The 17,252-nt window shown below is 36.3% G+C and overlaps 1 long non-coding RNA gene across 1 annotated transcript in view; it reads left to right on the plus strand.

Moving 5' to 3' along the window:
• Positions 1-16,186, plus strand: part of LOC143694154 (uncharacterized) — a 22,931-nt gene extending 6,745 nt beyond the window's left edge. Inside the window, exons 2-3 of the long non-coding RNA XR_013182450.1 lie at positions 9,902-9,979; positions 12,017-16,186. This is a non-coding gene — a long non-coding RNA (uncharacterized LOC143694154). The remainder of the gene's footprint in view (positions 1-9,901; positions 9,980-12,016) is intronic.
• Positions 16,187-17,252: the final 1,066 nt, after the last annotated feature.

The raw sequence follows: 17,252 nt of genomic DNA on the forward strand, positions 1-17,252 counted from the left end.
TTGGACTGATAAGGGGACTGATAAGCAAACATTGAGACTTAAACTCTTGTTGTTCCAAGCAATGATGAGGGCATCTGTGAGACTCCCTCTGCAGTAACTCCCCATACCTCCAAAACTGAGGATCTTCATAAAGATACTGATAGTTTTATTCCTTATTTCTGTATTTTAGGCCTTGTCAGAAAACTTGACTAGTTAATTCTGAATGAGGCAAAAGCTACAGAAAACCAGAAGATCCTCTACATAAACTCCTAAAGGCATAAACATTATTTATAACATGTCATTCTTATTTAACTGAGGAAAGTAAGTGCTAATAAATGCCAAAAAAAAGAGATTAGAAATGCAATTTAGCACAGTCAGGGATGATAGTTATTCATCAGAAATACCTATTAATTTTTTTTTCTATTTATTTTCCTTCATTTTTCATTGACATAGTTTCTTAAGATGCTTTTGATATTGATAGCTCAGGGAGGAGAAAATGCATGCACTAAAGACTCAGAAGAGTTTCTGCATTTTGAATTTGCTAGAGATTTTATTAAATAGCACCATAGCTCAGGACGAGCTGATGGCATTTCACAGTCTATTTCCCCATATTCCCTAAATGCTGATTTACCAAGAATGAAATGAGTGTACACATACTCTGGAGCATGTGTTAAAGCTGTGCTAAACATTTTCCATGTAACTTCCAGCTGGCAACATTTTGCCAGAAAGCCTGGTACTTAGAAATGGTAAATAAATAAAACAAACAGAATCATGTGTTGTAATAAGGAGACAATGGAACAGCTGCAGAGCATGGAGTAAATTCAGTTTGACTTGATGTGGACACAGTGGCTGAATTTTACCCATGAGATATTAGCAACATTCAGATTCTTAAGGGGAAGATTGTGAGGAGGGAAGAAGGGATCTCATTGGGAGGTCTCTTAGCACATTTGGAAAAATAAACAGAGAAACTATGAAAAATAATATTTAAGCAGGAAAATCAGCATAAGCTGTTCTCCTGCAGTATGTTGAAGAAAGATGAACTTGTCTTGGGAGGAAAAAATATAGTGAACAGAGCTCTGTTTTTTTTTTGTTTGGAGAGATAAAAGGAAGAAGATGGAGGGGGGATATAACTTAGGAAGATGAACAGCAGCCACCAAGTGAAGAAATGAGATATAATGATGATAAGGAAAGCAAAAGCAAAGATGGTGTATCAAGGGTGCTTCTAAAGGGTGCTACTAATTAAAGAAAAGAAGACACCTCCAAGGTTTTTGAATTATATTTACAAAGGCAAAAGTATCATATAACACATATGCTTCTGTCATAAACAGCATTTTCAGTTCAAGCAAATTTTGAGAGCAGTTCCTCAGCACCAGTAATATGTAGTTATTGTAGTTTTGCAATAGCAAAAACTACAGTATGTGAGACATTTATGTCACTTTTCCTTAACTGTTTGTGGGTGGGCCATCTTCTACTTATATTAGTGCACACTGATTGCTCTTTGCTGGACATGGTATAGTAATAGCTCACTGAGACTTGTATTGTTGGTGTTCTCTTGTTATTGACGGTAAAATCCTGGGGGTTTTCTCATACAAGGTAGTTCTATAAAATAATATTTATTTATTTAATTGATATTTATTTATGCTTTAGGCACCCACATTTGGAAACAATGACCCGCGTAAGGTTTCCAGTTTCAGTGGTGAAACTGGAAAACAGGATCAAACTTAATAACTATGCATCAAGCAGTTAAATCACATTCCTGTATGTTGATTTCCTGTTATTCAACCAGTAGGCAGAGCTTTCTGAGCTGGAAATGGCAGTAGTTTAAGAGAAAGTAAAATGGGGTCACATTAATCATAGCCTCTGACGTTTTCACTCAAATGCATGAAGGAGGCTAAGCAAGAATTTCTGACATAACCATCACCTGGACTTTGCTTTGACTGGGTTGTCATGATCAAATGACTTCTTTTGCCTGGTATGTGCTCTTCTGCTTTTTACATCCTTGATATCCCAGTTTCTACATGTGCACATGCTGACTTCCTCCAGGACACCACAAGCCACAGTGATAATTGCACTGCTGAAGCTACCTGCTGTGTTAAAGGTCAGCAGAAGGGCCTCAGCGGTGAAGTGGCACTTGCCTATCAAAATGCAAAATGCCGGGGTGAAAGAAGTAAAACTCAGCTATTATATGTTACAAAACTTGAGACATTCAAAGTCGAGTATATCATTCTCATGTTCCAATACCCAGAGAAGAATGTCACAGCATGACTCCATCCTCGTGATGGAGACTGAAAGAAGAATGAAAAATAATGCAAAGTTATCTCCTTTTTGTTAAATCTATTGTAATCTTGTGTTCTTCCTCTGTTACTGCACTGAAATAAAGACATTTTAATCCCAGGGTACAACTGAGAAAAGCCCTGATCTAATAATTGTAAAACCTCCCGATCCGATATTTTAGAACTCAGAGTACTTGTCACTTATGAATATTCATACAGAACACTAAAAGAATTATATTCTGTCTGCAGTTAAGGCAGGAAAAGAACATGGTAAATTCTAAAGAGACAGCAGTATTTTATGGAACACTTGTCAACTATTAAGGACATCCACAACAAAATTCTTGCAGGAAAATTGTTTAGGAGAAGAGTATGGAACAGTGATAACATCATTATAGAACAGATCTTTTAGAGGCAAAAAAAAAAAAAAAGCTGGAATTCATCTCAAGTATTAGAAATATTGGAATTCTTCAAGGTAACCTGTTAATGTGCATGTTCATGAGGGGGTATCCATGCTGCTCAGCTGAGACATTGAATGCAAAAGGCTGATACAAACTTTGCAAAATAAACTAGAAAACTGAATCAAACACTTTTTTTTTTTTTTTTAATGGAAGACAAGATTTTGACTGAAGAAGGAATTTGTCCTCTGAAGGTCTGGCCCTTTTAATGTTAAGGTTAGTTAAAAAATGTGCAATATTTCACACTTGTTCATGTCTCTTCCTTTGTGATTAAGTAAAATTTAGAATTTCTTCATAGTAAATTAATAAATGTATAATAAGATTCTTTTCCAGTGCCTTCTGACAAGTCAGTGCTCATAAATGAAAAGGCCTAATCTCATGCTGGCAAGAAATGAACTTGTTCCAGTACTAACCCAAGCAGATACTTAGCAAGTTGGTATGGAGGACTGATTTTCATCTGAAGTGGAGACTTCTTCTGTTTACAATATTTCCTGAAGAAATGGAAGTGGCCTTTTATAAATTCTTCCATTTATAAACATATTAAAAATAAGGGTAAGGAAATGTTGGGACCTCTAGAACCAGAGGCTGATGGTAGTTTACCTGCTACCATGGTGCTGCTGAAAGGAAGGGAATGCTCTCTGTCCTTCTCCATCATTTCTCTTCCTCTCATTCCTTTGAACCTTCCTCCTGGCCAGACAATTGTCCCCACCTTCCACAATTTTCCCTCTGAATCTACGTTGGTGGGGTATTTTCCCCCCGCCGCTCATTCATACATCAGGTATCTCTGCTTGCAGTGTATGCTTTGTGTGCAGAATACTCTGTTCTTTCATTGATTAAATGAGATCAGATTCCTGCCCCCTGTGCAATGTCTCATGTCCCTGCTCAGCCAGTCCCACTCAGGACACACATTATTTCTAAGAGGTCGCTGGACCATCAGCAGGTGCAGATGCTTTTCTGCTTAGCTGAGTCTACAGTCTGAACTGCGGAATTTTCCAGACTTTTGGGAATGGAAGATGCAACCCATCTTCCAGGTAAACACCTTAATTCTTAGAAAAAAAATGAAAGCTTTATAGAGATAAAAATAGCTTCAAAAAATGAAGTATTATGAGCTTGATGTCTTGCCATCAAGCTTACTTCATGGGAGTTTTGTGAGAGGTGCTAAAGTGTGGGAAAAATATTTCTGTCACCAAGAGTTTCAATTTCCATTTCTGGAATTATCTAAGTAGACATTTTATTTTGTGTTCAGTCCCTGCTGATTTTTATAGTCATTACTTCATTGTATTTCAGTATGTTTTGCATCTTTTGCTTATCCACAGAAGAACTTGAATTTAAGGAATTTTAATTCCATCCTTCATCTGAAGATCTGAAGGAATGCCTCTGATTATTTGCCCTGATTTTTCCTATAAGTATCCATGCTGAGTTTGCTTTTATGTTGGTGTATGTCAGCCCCTGTCTCCAGAACTACACTTTCCCTGGTACATCAGTCCTGAAGATATTCAGAGACCAAAATTTGCTTTTTGTGAGTCTATGAATGCTTTAATCTATGTCACACAAGTATGTCCTCATGACTCAGGTGCTGAGAATCATATCCTGTCTTGAGTTAAACACATGAAAACTCATTAAAATCAATGGAGATGCACAGGGAGAAGTGAATAAAGAGTAGCTAAAAAATGCTGGGCACTCATCTGTAAGCTTATTAATCTATTGATGGAGTAATCCTGTGTTCCAAAGCATGCCAACACTTCCTATAATATGTTGTGATTGCACTGCACTGTCAGCAAAGGTGGGTCGTGTGTTTAAAAATGACATTTGCTTTACCATTCTACCTAAATTGAGGATAATGTTTTAATAAATGGTATTTTTTAAAAGAAATATATTATTTGATAAAATTATTACATAAAATGAATTCCATCAAATTGTCACCGTTGTTATGTGCTTAAAAAGCTTCTGCTCCTCTATTATTAAGTGGTAAAAGATTATAATTTGAAAAAATTGAATAATAAAATGACTGATTTAAAAAAATATGTTGCAATAAAATTCACCATGAAATTCAAAGCAAAATGTAAAAAAAGGACTTTCTTTATAATTTTAAATCCACACATTTAAAAATATTTCAGTGAACAAATTATTGTTGCAGTAGAAGGTACATCACATGTACTCCATAGTCCTCTGTTTCTAACACTCTTTCATTGACTTATAGGATAATTCATGAGTCCATACTTACACTTACATATTTACTTCTTTACTATAATAGATGCAGCATTTGCTCTGTAAACATTAATATAAGTTGAAAGGAAGTTGTGGTAATAGAAGGTAAGATTGAGTACCATTCAAACTGTCTTAGTCAAGGACATTTTCTTTGGGGGTATATATAGTTCCATCCCTGAAAGAGCTTTTTTTGCAGTCATAATTGCATAACAGTACTTTTCTAACACGACTGCTATATATACTGTAGCTGACTTTTCCTTGACACAAATTTAACCTTAATGATCACTCCTTTTTTTAACTCAGACCAACAGGAGAGTGAAAACTGCAGGAAACTGGTTTTTTTCTTGCTCAGGTTAAAATAAAATAAACGAATAATCAGCTAGTGGTCAAACATTCAAAAGAGAATGGTAGGAAAACTGGAGAATAAAAGCCTTTGAAGATTAAGGACCTGAACTACTGAAAGAAAGAGAGAAAGAAAGTCAAAGAATTTTGCCTACTTATTAAATCAGCAACATTGTCAATTGAATAGAAAATAGAAATTAATTAAATAAGTAAACTACAAAAAATAAGAAACAAAGAACAGTCTTGCAGTGGCCCAAAGAATAGGAAGATTTTAGTAATTTCTTGAATACTTAATAAATTAGAAGAAAGAAAGTAAAGCTATAAAAAGTTAGACCCTGAATATTTAGATTTTTTTTCCTGGTATGGTAAAATTTCTACTATTAAACAAACAAAAAACCCCAAAACAAACCAAAGAAGAAGTCAGATAGTATTCTGACCCCGGGATGTCAACATCCCTGTGTCAGGTGTCTTTCATTCCATCCAGATCAGAATTTGGAGGATCCCTTTGCACCTTCACTTGGGATTTGTTCATGCAGGAGGTCACATAAGGGCTGCAGTGTGCTCATTCCATTGACAGCTTGAATAAGAAGGACTCTGCTACAAAACAAGACCTCAGGAGTAACCAGTAAGGGGAGTGAGTTATTCCAACCTGGGCTGCTGTGCCACCACTTCAATACTGTCTCCAGCGTCACAGAAACTTTGCCACACTTCTTTCTTCATCCTGTGGATGAACTGATTACACTAGACCCCAGTCAAAAGCAACATTTAACTCACAGTAAATAATTTTTTGCTTTATCAGAAGTCAAGTAAGAGATAAATTTCAAAATGCATTTCAAGCTAAAACTGCAATGGGATCTTAACAGTGAAATCTTAACGGTATTGAGTCTGTAGATAATAAATCAAAATGAAGAATACCATGGCAATCTATTCCAAAAGGAGTTGATCTTCAGCTCCATGAAGCACAGTAGATTTTAATTTTGTAACAAAACAGGCAGCCTGAGATCTCAATCTTTTCATAGGACATACAAGTAGGTCAGGCACCGCCACTGGAAACCAGGCTTGAGCCCAGGAGACAAAGAGACATGTCAAAGTGTATAGCCCAGCTTCTAGGAAGAGAAAAAAAGCACAACAATGTAATTGTGTGTGTTGCAACTTCTAGTGGATCATGGAATTCATCCTGGCACATGAGAACTTTTTGCTGATGAAACTGGTTATCATTTCCATCACAACCTATTAACCATCTTGTTCAGGTGACATCACAGGAAACTGAGTGACAATGCATGAAAGTGCCACTGTGCTTTTGATATAGAAATTATCTGTTGCCTTCCAAGGATAAAATCAGATTGTCTGGGGAGGAGGGACAACTGAGCATTTAATTACAGTGTAAAATAAAATAATACTCCAGCACAGGTAATAACATATTTTGTGTCCCTAGAGTGTTATCTGAGCAGTTTCAATGATTTTTTTCTGTCTTATTTCCCTAAGTGAAAAATAGCATTTTAGAATTTCCAGACCACACCTGAAATGTAAAGATCTTGAAAAAACCTCAGGCAATCCCTCCCTCTCAGATTTATCTGGTATGTATTGAAGTAATTAAAAAAGTATTTAGCTTGCCCAATTCTTTTCTTTTAGAAATAAACAAAAACAAAAATCCAAAATGAAAACTTAAAAGTATATGTTTTGTAACGAGTAAAATTTGTACTGAGCTTTCCTTTTGTTTCCTCCCCCAGAGCTACTTAACAAATATCTCTCAAATTCATAAATCCTTAAGTAGCTTTTTAAAGGCAGTTACTACTTCTCTGTAATATTGTAATATTGATCATAAAAAAACCAGATTTGTACATACAGACTAGGTGCTCATCTAGTTTAATTTTGTTTTTTTAGCATGCACTTCTCCTCTACCATCTAAAGACGTTGGATTTCTGATTCTAGACAGACCCTAATGTTGATTATATATTGTTAATATTATTCTATCTTTTTTTTCTTCATAATCTGGTCTTGAGGTAATTTAATACAATCTAGATATATAAGTATATATCTAGTTTTTATTGAAAGAGTACACCAAGTTCCCCAAATAGCTATCAACTGCACAGAAAAAATTCTGACACCTTAGAGTAGCCTAAAGACTGAAGATGAAGTTCTGACATTAAAAAATGGTATATCTTTTTGGCTAAGGACAGTACTTTACTGTAAAGGAGTTTTTGCTTGTTACTACAAACACTGGCCTGGTTTTAAGGTAGTATTTATTTATGACATTTTTTATATCAAGGCTCTCTAAACTTCACCTGTAATATACTCTACCACGATTTCACATAAAACTGTCTACCAGAAGGGGTTGACATTAGTTACGAGAGTGAGTAGCAGCAGCTCTTTAGACATATAACTACTGTGCCATTTTGATGTAATTCAGTTTAAATTTCAAACATTTCTATTTAACATAATCAAGTGGTATGAAATCTTCTTTTAAAATGGCAAGTATACAGTACCAGCTCAATTGGCACTTAGCAACGGTCCTTTTGCAATATGCACAATAGCTTCCAGCAGGGAGTTTTTTAAGGACCATCCTTTGAGAGCACAAACTCACACACGTACAATCAGGACACATCAAGGTTCTATCTCCAGCTCCCCTTGAGATGTTATTTAGCTAATGCACAAATGTTACAGCTAAGCTGTTAGCCTGAAAAATAGAACAAGCAGTTGTGTGTAGGTACAACCATTTCTTTCTTCATTCCAGGATCTCTTCATATTGTAATTTCACATAAAGTAACACCTAGAAAGGTATAGTATGTGATTTTTACTCAATAGGTGGATTGTCACTTTTAAATGCACTGCAGCCATCAAATGTCCCTTCTTGAATCCTGTATTATGTAGTGGCAAAGCACCTTTGAGTGGGTATACTGCAGTCATTACTGGGTATTCTCTAGTTAGAGCATTCTGGAAAGATACAGCTCTGTCACAGGCTGCTATAACCAGTAAATACTGCTCTGTGTGTAGCTGTTCTGTAACCAATGAGAAGAAAAGATCTGGCCCTGCAGCTAGCTTTCCTCGAGAGAGTCAAATCCTGGCAAACAAGCCCCTTGTTTCAACAGGAAGCTTCCCATACTTATTGGTTGTCTTCCAAAAGCTGTGCTGAACCATATAATAAGTTCAAATTTCATTAAGCCCGGGAGCAGAGGGAGTTTCTAGCATGCTGCTAAAATCATGGCATAATGCTCTGAACCAGATGATTGCATTCTAATCTCATTCCTCTTTGAGATCCTCTTTTCCTAATAGAAGGCTTTTACATTCAAGATAGGAAAGTAAGAAGGACTCCAACACTGAAGGCTGCAATGCAGTTACTAAATACATTGCTTAGATATTTTGCACATGGAAAGAGATGATGACATTAATATTGCTGCAGTAATGCTGTCTCGAGTGCAAGACTTCAGAATTGGCTGGAATTCTGTTCCATATGGAAAGCTGCACCAACAACATGGCAACATGGTGAAAACACAGAAGGCTATATTTGCCTGATGACAAACTTTTTTTCCAAAGTAGTAAGAATTATAATGCTTAGTCAATTTTTTTTTTATATCATATGCATCTCAAAATAAAACACAGTTAAAGAAAGAAAGCAAAAATGGGCATATTTTTTTAGACAATATGAACCTATATGAAGGGAGAACATTATTGTATGCACGGGACAGTGAATTAACAGTGTAATGGACTCTGAAAAGATGCTATTCATTAGTGCCTGACCATGAAATCTGTGGAAAAGCCTTAACATCAATGAAAGCAGGAATAATTTTTTTGTTTGTTTTAAATTATGATCATGAAAAAATGTACATATGAGTTAATGAAAAGAACTTATGAAATCATGTTGTATTTTTACTGTTTGATCAGAGAAGAAAAACATTCTTTTTTTTCCAGTCAAAATATTCACTTAGATGTATTCTAATTGCAGTGGTTTGCTTTATTCAATTTGAAGCAACACTCCAAATTTAAATTCAGTTTTGTTTAGAAAAGCGATCTTAAAAAATTCTCTAAGCAAAACTGAATATTTTGTAGCTCAGAGTTTTTTTAAACATGCAGAAGCCACTGAAACTTTCATTGTTTCAGTTTTGAATCCAAGTAATGCATATTGTCTAAATTTTTCAGTGAATTAAAGGATCAGTGATGTGCATTTCTCTGACTGTAAGTGCTATTATGAGCTTCAGTTGGATTAGGATCCTCCTCTTAATCCAGTCTATTAAAAATGCCCGTGTTCTAAATCTGCATGATTTGCCTGCTGAAGAACAAAGAAGGAGGCGCTTTTTTTGTTCTTTTTAATTCAAATGAAAATATCAGACACTCCAGGGACTGGTGATAGTCTAGAATATTTTGAGTTGGCCCATTCTGACTATTCAGGCAAAGGAACAGCTGACATTAGAGACAATTTTTCGTACCGACATCTTGAGGCCCACAGGAAAATTCGATCTTCTTAATTCCCAGCACAGTATAGTGCTGGACCATGAAGTTAACATATTAGGTCCCCAGAGTCAGATAATTTATAAAGGTTCTTCAAAAGATGGCTGATAAGAGTGCACAGTAGCTTGTGAGAAGTTTAGATGGTTGCTGGTGGCACGCTGGCCGCACCACTTTGGGCATGGCTGTCTCTCCCCACAGGTGATGTGTGAGAGGCGCTGCAAAGAGCAAGACTGACACGCTGTGCCGCAAGAGCAGAAAGCTGGTTTTAAAATTCTGGTAAGTGTTTTCTCCTGGCCACTCTGGTTGCTTAGGTAAAGTGTAACTGGTAAAGTCTGCTGGAGAATTTATTTGTCTCAAGGTCCAATATTTAATTTTCATTGTTTGTCTATGGGGTGGTGGTTTTTTTGCTTAAAAATCCTATGTGCTTTAGTCTGCAAAAACTGGAGACAAGTAGCAGACTTTCCCTTTTTGATTTTTAACAGAATAATTTTATAATTGCAGCTAGTAAAGAAAATACTATATAACTGGCTCCAAACAAATTTTTTTGGCTATTGTACAGAAAAGGACTTACTAATCTTAAACTATTAAAAAAATCATCTGGGCAGACAAATTAGCCTGCCAAGTTTTAGGTGGCTAGGATCCAGAGTGGCTGAGACATTAAATGTGAAAACTAAGTGCTTACACTTGAAATACCAAACTACAACATCAGGCCCCTGATGCTGTAACTTTTAAGAGAACTAAGTGGTGCAATACTGTGCATAATTATTTCACTCATGAGCAAAAGACCTATTACTCATAAGCAGAGCTGTAAGTCAGTTATAAGGATATTTCTTGAGAAACATATGCCAATCATTTGCCAAACAAGACTGCTTTGCAGTTATATGTTACCATTTTTTGGATTTGCTGGCTAGTGCAAATCAACAGATTTTTAAAGTGTATTGGTTGTGGCCTCAAGAGGTGCTTCATAAACTTTTATTTCTTAACATCAAATCCATTAGTGTATCACAGGCTAAATAAAAATTATCTTATCCCATCATTTTTTTTTCTTTATTTCTCTCTTTATCTTGCTTATATGTAATACAGTACCTGGCAGAGTACCAAGGGCTAAAACTCAGCTTTCTCTGATGTTAGTATACTAGCAGTTTAAACAGCAGTTTTCCTGCCAATTTAAACTTTTACTTTTTAATGAAGAATTTAAACCAGAAAAGCTAAGCATTCCTTTGGCTTGCTCTTTAGTAGGAAGTAAGTTTGAGTTGGCACTGTGATTACTAAAGCTCTTTTTCAAATCTTACTGAACCAAAACTAAAAATTCAGTTTAAATCCTTGTAGTCATCTAAGAACATAAAACACCGAAAGACCAATAAACAAAATTTTTTAAAAATGTAAACAAATATATTTTACAACTTGGATTTTAGAGAAACAAGCTGCTCTTTCATTTCTTATTTATTAATTTTAAGCAAAATCATTCAGCTCTACCTCGTAAGAGATATTCCTCCTTTGTGGGTGATCTCAAATTTCTCTCAAAATATACAGCTACATAAAATATTCACAGAACATTTTATTCCTATACCTGCACCACCACAGGAAGATTATTTCCAGCCCCTGAAATAACTTTGCAGACTTCTGGGATTTCTGTATGTTTTATGTTGATGGGGTCCAGAAGAAGCTTTGCTTGGTTCTAATACATCTCCATGAGATTGCTTTGTTTACCACTCTCAGAAAAGGAAGAGGAGGCACAAGAAACTTTGTTAAGCTCTGTGAACAACACATGTGAAGAAACTTGCCTTCATTCTTCTCTCCTTCCATATAAACTCTGAGTTTTCTGTGCATGGTTTTGGACCAAATGACTGAAACAGTCTGTGGGTCAGGACTATCATGTAAAGTTTGGATCTTTCAGATGCTTGTTTAAGTTGCTGACATCTATATGACTTATTCTGAGTCCTTCACAGAAGTTGTAGTGTTATCTGGCCGTGGATCAATTATGGTGTTGCCTACTGCAAATGAGCTGTCCTAACTAGTAAACAGCTTGGTCCAGTTAATGCAGGAGCAGATGCCTGAGGCTGTGTTTATCTTGAGGCACTGAGATTTAATCATGCTGCAGACAACAGCAGGAGGCCAGGTGCCTCCAACAGGACATAGATTTAGATACTCTAGGACCTTGAGAATTTGGTCTATTCAAGCTCCTCAAGGCTCAAATTGAAACACATGCTTATATACTTAACTGTTCTTGATGATGCTAGTCATATCACCTAAGAACAGACTTATTTTCAAAGGTAGTGAATATTATAACCCTCATTTTTTTTTATGTTACAGGGACCAGCACTTCAAACAAGATGGGATTCTTGCTCAACTCTTTGTTCCCCTTCTATGAGATGATGAATTAGGTATATGCTGATGCTGAGATCATGTCTGCAAAGTGTTTGGAGATGTTTGAGAACAAGGCTGAAGAAAATGGAGAAAACTTACTAGATTGTGTTTATTTTTCCCAGAACTATTTTTAAAATTATTTTCAATACCTCTGCTAGTGAAGATTTAATGGTGTTGTTGATGGTTCCACACATCTTTTTGTGGGAAGATTTGTAGTTCATAACAAGGAAAAAAAAAAAGGAGGAGAACATAACTGTTCTTGAAGATGGTGAATGGTGTAGGGGAGGTGGATATGAGGAGCAGCTGAGGTCACTTGGTTTGTTCAGCCTGGAGGAGACTGAGGATGAATCTACAGCTTCTTCCCAAGGGAAAACAGGCAGGCACTGATCTGTTCTCTCTGGTAACCAGTGACAGGACCCAAGGAAAGGACATGAAACTGTGTCAAAGGAGGTTTAGGTTGGATATTAAGAAAATCATCATTTCCCAGAGGGTGCTTGGGCACTGGAACAGTCACTCCAGGGAAGTGGTCACAGCACCAAGCCTGACAGAGTTCAAGAAGTGTTTGGACAACACTCTCAGATACATGATGGGATTCTTAGAGTTGTCCTGTGCAGGGCCAGGAACTGGACTCTGTGATCCTTTTGGATATTCTATTGTTCTGTGGTTCACTGGTAACTGCAAGATAACTGCAGCAACATCTAAACTAACCCAGACAATCACACGTACATCCCTCAGGGCTCAGTCTTCACTGGAGCCATATCTCCTAATAACACCTGATCTGATTACCAGATATTCTGAATTAAATTGTGTACAGGCTGGTTTTCAAATCCTGTATTATTATCAGACACTTCCTGTGTTGAAATGGTTGTTTGGACAGGCTTCAAAAATCAAAGCATTGTGTAGCATTAGGTACATTTCTTTATGTTGCAAGAAAACAGAGAGAAGCTCTTGAGCTTCATGAGATGGATTGAAACTGGATTAGTGAGACAGAATCTGAGTTTTGACTCCTTAGCTGTCATGAGAGTCAAACACAACAAATCACCTGAGGAAGAGCTGGAGAATTCGGCACAAATAAGTTCTTTGAAGAACCTATTATAGAGCTTTATGCAATGTATGTTCTCTGAAGAGCTAGGAGGTTCTCTTTCCTTCAGATTTACCATGCTATTAGGAGCACAAAGGGCCTTTATCAGGGGGAAAACAGCAATTTCATTTTTCAGGAAGGAACACTCGGCACAATCAACCCTTGAGAATGAGGCTGAGTGCCCCAAACTATGAAAGTGCCCTCACAGAACATGACTCTACATACAGAACCTTGAGATCTACATGAATATGTAACTTGATAACATCAGGTATCTATTCAGGTATATGCAGGAATGTATAGCTACTCTGCAAAGAACTGCTTCTCTGCTCAAGTCCTGCATTGAAATTTCTTTTTACCTGTGAATGAATTAAGCCCAAGACTGATCACACAATGTGGACTGTGAACTCAGCGTTCAAGGCCAAGATGAAGAGTGAAAGAGCAAGTTGAAATATTTGCTGAAGCATTTTTGTCAGCCAAACCCTGTAATATACTTACAGTAATATACTTACAGACTTACACTCCAAGGGAATAACCATTGCATACTTAAAATCATATCAGAAAGAGAAAAAATGTAGTAAGAATATTTCTGTATTAAAGTAATTTCATTGCTGTATAATTTTCTAACCAAACAGATATCCCAAGACTGCCAAGAAAACCATGTCTCTAAAATGGCTTTTCTTCTGAAATTTCCATTTGCATCTAACCTGTGCTGCTGTGAAGAAAAAGAGAACACAGCTGTCATTTGAGGGTTCACACCCCTTATCATGAGCTACATTCACACCTGTGGCTAGCTTGGCTGTTTCCCCTCTAATCCATGAGAAAACTCAGCTTGGCCAATCTTCCACTCAGCCTGGTTTGTTCCCTTTACCTTTCATGCTGGCTTAAAAATCCTGACTGATGTGTAAATAATCTGGAGAAGCCTGGGTTCCTCACAAATCTGCATGGGAGTAAAGAAAAGAGGCAAGGCAGGAATGGCAAACCAGCCACAAATACTGTTGTCTATGGCTATAGATCCACAGAGCAGCTGGCTTATGCTGTGGATGCCTTTGTGTGTCCTCATGCAGATGATTTGGTAGCACATGACTAAACCTTGAGTATAGATACATGACTCCAGAGACATTTCCTCAGTTTATGGGGTGAGGGAAAAAAGCAGAAATTATATTTCAGAACATATTAGATATTTCTGAAATACTTGATGGTACATATACTGTGTGTTTAGTACATGCATTATGCCTCAAAGTATTCATGCATGTATATTTACTTTTATAATTTATAGACCAGTTACAACACCAAGCACTCTTCCAGATGTCAAGAATAAAACTATATTTCACAGCTACTTTTACAACTGATAGTAAATCTTGCAGATGTTATGAGTACTGTGAAAGTTATCTGACCTTGAGCAAGAAGAAAACCTCACTGGAAGACTTCTATCTCAGAAATAATCAAGGTGTGCCTGCAAATGGTTGCTTATTTGCAGACAGAGATTTTGGTTCTGCACTACTTTCCTTTTTGAAATGAAAGGTGCATGCTTAACCCAAAAATATCAAAGCCAAAAAAACTTTCTTTCAAAACCAATTGACTAAGGTGTGAGGCTGGCAGTTTTTGCAAAGTTTCATGGTAGCTCTCCAAGAAATGTACACATCAGCATTGAGCAGGCACATCTTAATAAAAGACAAACATGAGGAGAAACACCAATATTGTATTATACAGCTTGCATTATATCGTATGCTTGTGTTGCCCAAAAATGTTCCACATGGCTCTTTCACTTCCCCAAAGACACTTTAAGGAGCCAGAAGACTCTGCCAGTAAAAAAGAAACCAGTTAAGAGTACCAGAAACCAAATGTTAGGACTAAAGTTAGGAGCAACCACCAAACAAACCTCCAAAAGAAGTTTTTCCAAGGCTGTGTTATGGTGTCAATGAATAATTGTAAATATTAAAGAGACATGGATATAGTGAAAACGGTTTTGGTAACTTTTCCTTGTATTGCAGTTCATGGCTGGGGGATTTTCTGAGCAGAAGGCAGTAGGTACACCACTATGGTTAACAGATATCATGGCCATTCATTTCAGGAGTTTCAACCATTCATTGAATAAGAGAATATTTCTTGTAGTCTTTTAAATTTCCACTTGATTTTTTAAATTCTTGTCATACAACTCATGGTCATCAATTGCTCTGTGTTGGCTTTCACCATGCCATTTGTGACATGGAGTACCCTCTTCCTCTCTGACTGCTCTTCTCTGGCCTGCCTCTGCTATATGGAAATGTTCCCTTCCTGTGGTCACCATCATCACCTTTCACGTGACTATTCTTGTCCTATTTTAGCCTTTTTGGGGCAAGGCTGCACACACTTTAGAAAAAGTAATTACAGATTTATACAGTGGCATAAAGATAATGTTTTCTGAAGGCGATGAAAAAGGGCAAAACACTGATTCACCCTCTGTGGAGCAAAAAAAGAACTATTTCCACAGATAGAAATACTCATGATAATCTCTCCTTCCAAAATATCAGTAAGTAGAGAACCTTATTACAAAGAGGAATATACATCTGTTAAAAGAAAAAAAAAACCCAGACATCAAAAGCAATATACAATCCTACAGTGAAAGCATAGGAAAAGCTGTGATATAAGCCCTCAAATATTCCTAAAATCACACAACTCCACATTCATTTCTCAAAATTTCCATAAGACCGAAACAGGCTCTGATGCCAAACATTTACATTCATCTTCCATCAAATTCAATAGCTTATGTTTAGTAGTAAATTCATGAGAGTTTCAAGCATTCAACCTCTGGAAAATATTTGGCAAATTCTAGAACTTAACCCTGAAAACAGTAAAGTGAGAAAATGAATCCCTTTAAAGGACGTTTTCAAATATCTAAAGGCAACCATGTGCATTTCTGTACTAATGTCAAGGCATTTTTTCTATAATCCACTCTTCAGCTACAGCCACTCAACTCTGAAATGGGATGTAAACTAAAACCCTATAATGCTCTTATTCAGTGATAGAAAATCTTCAATAAACTGAGCTTTCTAAAATATCAAGGGGACGACGTATTCTTCCTAGAAATCAAAAATTGTATTTTTCATACAATAATTAAGTGAAATAAGTATGGTGCAAAACAACTTAGTCCAAAGATACCTTCCTGTCATCTCGTGACTTCCCAATCCACCAGAGCTTTATTGTTGTGTTTATTGTGATACCACAGCATTCTCTGGAGGTGTGACCTCACTGGTATATGCTGCCCATGGCTACCTGTGCTGTTCTCTTCCTTTCTCTTTATCCCCAATGCTAAAACTAACTTTTAACAATAAAATGAAATATTTTGATTTATGATAAAAAGGTTAGTTAGAAAAGTCAGATACTAAATTGTTCAGTGGAACCTTTATCCTTTGATTATGCAGTTGGCTGAGCATAAGCATTTTGATTCACTTTATTCCAATTTAACTCCCCATTGCAGCTGACCCAAAACCTGACTTTTGCTATGCTTTGTATCCCTAGGAAAACAAAAAAATGCAGTGATACTTGTTAAAAATTGCATAATATATGTTTCAAGCTTTTGGCTTAGCAGAAATGAGAACTAGAACAAAAGTCATGCAAATATATAAAGGCTTGATATATTCACTTTCTGAAAACCAGTAATAAATTTTTTTTACTGCCACTTTAAATGACTTTGATCATTTCTGCAATATAGCAGACATGCTTTATTCTGGAACTTTGTATTTAGCTTAATAACATTGCTTGAAAAGTAGTTGCATTATAATATTAGACCTGAATCTTTGCTCTTTAGAACAAAAATGTCTTAATTTCCCTATTTCTGTATTTTTTCTTTTGTTTTGAAATTATGTTGTATGGTTTATGTTTTGCTTTATAAGCAGTTACTATTATATAGATACCCTCTCATTGTGTCTTTTATAATCTCCACACTGCCTAGTTTTTATAATCAGTACAACTGAAACGAGTTTCTGCAAATTATACAAAGTTTCAAATGGAAACACTCTGAAATCCAGTCCTCGTGCATAGCACATTTTAATGCTTTACATCCTTGTTTCTATGTTTTATAAGCTGGTCCAAAATCTGGAGGTCTAAAAATATTTGAAACTT

Source organism: Agelaius phoeniceus, chromosome 5, assembly GCF_051311805.1.
Source record: "Agelaius phoeniceus isolate bAgePho1 chromosome 5, bAgePho1.hap1, whole genome shotgun sequence".
Lineage (NCBI taxonomy): Eukaryota > Metazoa > Chordata > Aves > Passeriformes > Icteridae > Agelaius > Agelaius phoeniceus.